General features: G+C 41.3%; 1 pseudogene; it reads left to right on the top strand.

Annotated features, from left to right (window-relative positions):
* Nucleotides 1–739: 739 nt before the first annotated feature.
* On the top strand, nt 740–1,648 carry LOC138817176 (large ribosomal subunit protein uL10 pseudogene; annotated as a pseudogene).
* Nucleotides 1,649–7,744: the final 6,096 nt, after the last annotated feature.

Below are 7,744 nucleotides of genomic sequence, written 5' to 3'. Positions count from 1 at the left end.
ACTCAAGGAGGATAGGATATTAGTCACTTTCAAATAAAGACTGAGGGCATGAAGACTTACCTTTATAACAGAAATATCTACTAGAAGAAATGTTTCTTGGAAAAGAAAACTAAGCCCTAATGGCATGAATAAGATGTAAAAGCCAAGAGTAAGCAAAGAAAATTATAAATATATGAGTAAAAGCCATACAAGAATTTGATGAGAAAAAAATTTGTAACAACAGAAATAATGTATTTGAAGGACTTAAGATTGGCAGAACTAGAGTGTTATTTTTTTAATAGATGGATGTGGGGAAAAAATGCCAGAATTCAAATGTTCTGGAAATTAAAATCCCTAAATTTTTCAGTATATTACTGTTGAAATTTTTTCTTAAGTAGCTGTGCATGTTAAAAATAAAAAAAAATATAGCTCATGAAATAATGACAGAATGACAAATTTCAAGAACAATTAATTAAAAGATGAAGGAAGGGGCTGGATGTGTGACTCAAGTGATGGAGGACCAGTATGAGTGAAAACATAGGAACACAACCTAGGCCTTGAGTTCAAGTCCCAGACTGAACAAAGATCTCTCTCTTTGTGTGTGTGTGTGAGAGAGAGAGAGAGAGGGAGGCGGGTGGCAAAATGGAAGATAGAAAAAGGAAGACTAAAAATATACAAATATACTTTCTTTGGTCAGGCATCCTTGTGAAAGTGACCTTGTCTTTAAACCCCTCATAGCAATCCCCGAAGAACTGTCCTGATGCCCAGGGAAGACAGAGCAACATGGAAGTCCAACTACTTCCTTAAGATCATCCAACTTTTGGATGATTATCATTGTGGGAGCAGACAATGTGGGGTCCAAGCAGATGCAGCAGATCTGCATTGTCGCTCCGAGGGAAGGCTGTGGTGCTGATGGACAAAAACACCAGGATGTGCAAGAACATCTGAGAGCACTTAGAAAACAACCAGCTCTGGAGAAACTGCAGCCTCATACCGGTGGGAATGTGGGCTTTGTGTTCACCAAGGAGGGCCTTACTGAGATCAGGGACATGCTGCTGGCCAAAAAGGTACCAGTTGCTGCCCATCCTGGTGCCCTTGCCCATGTGAAGTCACTCTTGCCTGCTCAGAGCACAGGTGTAAGCTCTAGGTATCACCACTAAGATTTCCAGGGGCACCACTGAAATTCTGAGTGATGTACAGCTGATAAAGACCAGAGACAACGTGGGAGTCAGCAAAGCCACACTGCTGAATATGTTCCACATCTCTCCCTTCTCCTTTGGGCTGATCATCCAGCAGGTGTTTGACAATGGCAGCATCTACAACCTGGAAGTACTTGACATCACTGAGGATGCTCTCCATTCTCACTTCCTGGAGGGTGTGTGTGTACAATGTTGCTAGTGTCTGTCTGCAGAGCGGTTACCCAACGGTGGCCTCTGTGCCTCATTCTACCATCAATGGGTACAAGCAGATCCTGGCTTTGTCTGTGGAGACTGACTACACTTTCCCACTTGCCAAAAAGGTCAAAGCCTTCTTGGCAGATCCATCTGCCTTTGTGGCTGCTGCTCCTGTGGCTGCTGCCACCAGTGCTGCACTTGCTGCTGCCAAGGCTGAAGCCAAGGAAGAGTCAGAGGAACCGGATGAGGACATGGAGTTTGGTCTTTTTGACTAATTTCCCAGAATCAATCAACTAGATTTATTTGCAAAACAAGAAAATAAAGGCTTACTATTTTCTCTTTTTAAAAATACAAATATAGAGATAGTGATACGTATCTGTATTTGTCTCAGTTCAGGATGCTATAAATAAAATGCCTCAGGCTAGATAATTGATAATCAGTAGAAATCTATTGCTTATAGTTCTGGAGGATGGGAAGGCAGAAATCTAAGCATCAGAGTATCCACTGCCTGGTAATGACTTGTCTTTATGAATGGCAGATTCCAGAGGGAAAGGCTCAAAAAGACTCACTCAAACCTTATTGAATGATTGGTTGACTTATTTATTCATTCATCTATACCATCACTGAGGCTTTAACTCCCTTGGCTTTTTTGCTTATAGCTAGCACTCTTTACTGCTTGAGAAACACTCCACTTCCATCTTTTTTTGTTTTTTTTTTTGGTCAGTCATGGGGCTTGAACTCTGGGCCTGGGCCCTAGCCCTCAGCTCTTCAGCTCAAGGCGAGCACTCTACCAAGTGAGCCACAGCCCCACTTCCTGTTTTCTGAGTGGTTTATTGGAAATAAGAGGCTCACAGACTTTCCTGCCCTGGCTGGCTTTGAACTGAGATCCTCAGATCTCAGCCTCCTGAGTAGCTAGGATTACAGGTGTGAGCCGCCGGTGGCCTGGCCACTTCCATCTTTTTTCTGGTTAATTGGAGACGAGTGTCTCTTGGATTTGTTGTCAGGACTAACTCTGAGCCTCAATCCTCAGATGTCAGCCTCCTAAGATTACAGATGTGAGCACCAATGCTTGCCTTCAAGCCTCTTTTACAAGAGTACTAGTTACCTCCCAAAGCCCTACCTCTAAACACCAGCATACTGGGAAGGGAGTTTCACACAAGAAATCTGAAAGGACATGACTATTCTATTCATACCAAATCAATATAAAAATGATTTTATTTATGAGTATATTCTCATTATATAGAGATAAAACAGACAATTTACAAATAACACCTCACATTTATGGAACATTCACTGTGTCAGACACTCATTTCTGTGGTTTCTATGTGCATTAATTTAGCTAACCTTCACCATGTTCTCAAGGGCATTGCCCTTTTCATCCATAAGAACACTGAAACATTCCCAAGGTCCAAGGCTAAGAACTAGCACAGCCATCGTGCATTCAGCTGATCTGATGACAGTGTAGAAACACTAAAAAATTTTTTCTAGCAGCACAACTTCAAAATATATAAGGCACACATATCTACAGAATTGCAAGGAAATATTAGCAAATCCACAATCATAACAGAAATCTTAATATTCATGTCGCAGTATCTAATTAAGCAAATAAAAATTAGTGAAGATATAAAGCACAATTAAAATACTTGATTTAATGGCTCTATATAAAACACTGTCACCAATGAATACAGACTGCACACTCTCTTCAAGCAGCATGAAACATTTACAAAAATAGATCAAATAAAAGTTGCAAAGAAAATTACTGTAAATCCCAGAGAATGAAAAGGATAGAGGTCATGATCTCTGACTACAATGTAATTAAGTTTGAAATCAATAATGAAAAGTAAACCTAAATAGCCCATATATTTAGAAATTTTAAACCATTCTTTTAAATATATTATGGGCCAAAGAACAAAACACAATGTATGTAATAAAGCTATAGAAAATTAGTGATAATAATATATCAAAAGTTACAGAGGGAAAGTACAGGGAATTGATTTTCTTAAAGTGTGTGTTTTGGAAAAGAAGGAATATTTTAAAATAATGAGATTCAGGTTTCAAATAAAGAAGCTTCAAGAAAATATTAAGAAGGGAGAAGACGATAAACAGAAACTAATAAAATAACAAAACTCCGGTAAGTCATTGTTTCTAGAAAGATGAAGATCAATCCTGAAGAAAAATTTCCAACTAAAAAGCTGAGAGATCAGAGCCTCTTTTCAACACCTTGTGACCTTCAGCAGGCTTATTAACCTCTCTGGACAGTAAGATAAACTCAAAACCTTAGCAGTTCCAAGACTATGTTCCTATTTCAAAGACAATTTAACATGAAAGTATATGGAATTGTAAAGCAACTGGCAGCTTGCTTTGGTGGGACAAATAGGTTTTGGTCTTTGTGCAATCACTTTCCACCAAAACCAGGAAAGGAAGAGAGACATTCTAACAGCAGATACTCCCTGGGCCAATTGATATTGTCCTAGAAAAGTGCTAGAAAATTCACAGCTGGGCAAATAAATAGCCTTTATCCTGAAGCCTCTCTGAGAAATTCACAACTAGCAGCTATAAAGGATCTAATATTGTTGGCTACCATGTAGGTCTGAAACTCCAAATGTATAACAAGTGCAAGACACATGGATCCCAATAAAGAACAGACATGCAGCAGTATTTGACAAAATGAACTAAGGTGAAAATGCAAAGTAATATATACAAAGAAGCACCAATCCAGATTGTAAGATACACTCATTTAATTTATCATCACTTCACTTCAAATACATCCAGATCTAACTTCCATACATGAAAGAAAACATGTGTCCTTTTCTCCCTGAGTCTGAGTCTGACCTACTCTCACTTAAGCATAATTTTTCCAGGCGTGTCCATTCTCCTGCAAATGATACAATACAGTCTTCCTGATGGATGAGTAAAAGTCCATTGTAAATATCACATTTTCTTGAGCCATTCATCCATTGAAGAGCATCTGGGCTGTTTATATAACCTGGTGATGGTGATTAGTATGGCAATGAACATGGGTTACAAATGTCTTTACTGTATCCTAACTCATAATATTTTAGATACATGCCCAAGTGTGGTATTGCTGTATCATACAGTAGTTCTAAACGTCCTTCTGCAGTGGTTGCAACAGTTGAAATTCCCACCAACAGTGTATTAGGGTTCCTTCCCCCCACATCCCTACCAGTATTTGTTGTTGTTTTCATTTTTGATGATGGCCATTCTTATATAAATAAGGACAATAAAAATAAATACATAATTTTAAAAGAAAACAGAATCAGGGAGAGAGAAAGAGATGGTGTAACTGCCAAAAGGCCAGTCTCAGAATTGGCTGAAATCATGATGGATATTCTGACCGATTTTTAAGGAATAGACCAGCCTTTCTCCAGTGCTGAGAGATAGCAAAGCAGAAAGGGACCCAAAACACCAATCCAGAGATTTCTTAGTCCTCTTTACCTATGGAATGAAAGTTGAATACAGTCAAAGCATTAAGCAAAAGGTATTCACAGTGGCTCTTTGAGAAGTGTGCTAATGTGAACATAAGCACACCAGAGTATTTAATTTGATGTGTTAAATCAGGTTTGTGATGGGTCCTGTTTCTAAAGGAGGAATCAAGATGTATTAATACCCCTCAAGTCTTACATTACATAATAATAATGGTTCCACGAGAGGGAGGGAGAGAGAGAGAGAGAGAGAGAGAGAGAGAGAGAGATCGCTGAGGCTTAAACTCAGAGCCTGGGTGCTGCTCCAGCTCGTTGGGAGGGCTATTTGGAGATAAGAGTCTCATAGACTTGAAGTGAATCTGTCTGTGTGTCTGTGTGTCTGTGTGTCTGTGTGTGTGCGGGTGTATGCTGGGGCTTGAATCCAGGGCTTGGGTGCTTCTCTGCCCAAGGCTAATGCTCCACCACTTGAGTCACAGCTCCACATCTAGCTTTTTGGTGATTATTTGGAGATAAGGGTCTCACAGATTTATAATGGTGACACTTAAGGTCATCAAGTAATGATCACAAGCATCAAACAGGTAGGGGTCAACACAGAGGGAGAAGTGCACTTCCTGCCGCTTTCTGGAAATGAGAACGCTCAAGTCAACTCCCAATCCTCTCCTCACCGATATGCCTTATGCCCATTTCCGGCTGCCACTGGGCTGCTTGTGCCACCTTCCCCATTACTGTGGGTAAACTAACACCATAATGGAACCGTTGGGAAAGATCCAGAAGAAAGAACCTGCCAAGCTGTTTCCAGACAACAAAAAGAGAGTTCAGAAACCTCTGTTGCGTGGAAGAAAGCTGTGTAATCACTGCAACCCCTGTGAAATTTAGATATTTAGAAAGAACCTCTCAGTAGGCCCCGGCTCAGCTGAGCTACCCTGTGCACTGTGTCCCCATGAGAACAGATCATCTGGAAAATTCAGCAGAGGTTCAGGATGTTGGCAGGCTACCCACCCTGCTTCCCCGATCCAGGAGCCCCAGGATCGAATGCTTCTTAGCTGAGAATTGCAGGTCTTTTTGCCACCCTCCCTTCCTTTCTGAGCCTGTCTCTCCCTTTCTATCTACCAGATCCTCACACCCCTACGTTAGTCTATGCACCCTGCAATTCTGCTAGGCCAGCCCAAGCAACTAAGATACAGGGTTTCCCCAGGAGAGGAAAGGAAGAAGCTTTGAGGTCCACACAGGCCCATTTACCTTCCCTTCCCTCATTAAGCCTTCCAAATACTGAACTACTTGAAATCATTTTTACAAGGCTGGCATTCTTATGCTAAGAACAAATTTCAGGAGAAAATCACAAAAGAATGCCTATTTGTATCTGTTGTTTCCTCCCAAAGCTTCTTTGTATCCATTATCTCCCAGTCTCTCTCTCCAGCCCTTATTTCCAGGTGTGTATTGGACAGCCATAACAGCTTCAAATTCCACCTTGTACTGTGTTTTTAAAATGTCAGTCTTGAAAGGGCACTGCTGCCAATGGTTGAGTCTCATCACAGGGATTTAATTACCCAAACGAAGTACATTTGAAGAAATGCATGGAGGCTTGTTTTATTTTTTTTCTCTCCACAACTCCACTTCAATTTGTATTTCCCCCTTCTAATTGAAATTAATTTCCCTTGCTGTTTTGTGTTACAAAACACCTGGATGGGGTTATTATTCTGGAAAGGTAATTATAAAATTAGAACGCTAACCACGATGTGGATTTCCTAAATCACAGGTGGCAATGGTGCCAAGTACCAACAAAAGGGAAAAAAATGTTCACAAATGCAGGCTCAATTCTCTTGCAAAGAAACATCCACAGTCCTAGAAATGTCCCCAATTGAATGATGTCTACATACTTCCATTGTTGAAGAACAGGTAATGTAGGGGACAGGGGTGGAAGGCTATCCAGATCCCCTAGAAGATTAAAGAATTTCTCCCCAGCTGCTTGGAGTTGTCCATACAGAGGACACTACTCTGTCAGTACCTGCAGAAGCTTCCTTGCCAAGGTCTTGACTGCTTTTTTAGCATCTTGCTTCATTGCTTGCTTCATTGCTTGTTCAGCTAGGGTCTTCTCACTCCACCTGAATCCCCACTTCCGAGCTACCCGTGGAATCAACACAAGGGTGATTCCACAGAATGAAGAAATAAGATCTTACCTGGACACTGGTGGCTCATGCCTATAATATCCTGATGACTCATGAGGCTGAGATCTGAGGATCACAGTTCGAAGCCAGCAAGGGCAGGAAAGTCCTTGAGACTCTTATCTCCAACTAACCACCAGAAAAACCACAAGTGGTACTGTGGTTCGGTGGTAGAACACTAGCCTTGAGCAAAAGTGTTCAGGGACTGAATTCAAGCCCCATGATCAACAAAAAAAAAGTAGGATCTTATTTTCTATTGAGGTCAGCCGTAGTGCCCCAATGAAGTAACTGAGAAGCCATTTCAAGTGAGCTCTCCCCGCCCCCCTCCCTCTCTCCTCTCCCCCACCCCCATCGCTACTAGGAAGGCAGGAAACAGGCTCTTCTGCTCTTTCAAGACAATCAACTTCATTGTTCTGAGGCCTTTGCACTTGGAGTGAGCAAGACTAGTGTCAGAGTCTGGTTTCTGTTTCCTGCGTGGATGGCTGTTCAGTCTCACCAATGCCACAAAGAAAAATACATAAATAAAGTGATTGTGGAAAGACAAACTAGTAGATGAAAAACAGGACCAGGCTGTCTTTTCCTGTGTGAAGTCCACAGAAACTTCACAGTACTGCATCTCACTCCCCCTGGGGAGGCTGAAACAGGAAATAGAGAAGTCCTTGTCCTGGGGTGGGGGGAGGAGTAGGGGGAGTAACTGCTTCCCAGCTATGGAGAGTCATTTTTAAACTAAAATTTAGAACCTGTGGGTTTTAGAATTATGCTTATA

The sequence above is a fragment of the Dipodomys merriami genome, unplaced genomic scaffold (assembly GCF_024711535.1).
Source record: "Dipodomys merriami isolate MVZ:Mamm:240054 unplaced genomic scaffold, mDipMer1.0.p SCAF_7, whole genome shotgun sequence".
NCBI classification, from domain to species: Eukaryota; Metazoa; Chordata; class Mammalia; order Rodentia; family Heteromyidae; genus Dipodomys; species Dipodomys merriami.
The sequence above is the reverse complement of the archived record's forward strand: the minus strand, read 5'-3'. Positions and strand labels throughout refer to the sequence as shown.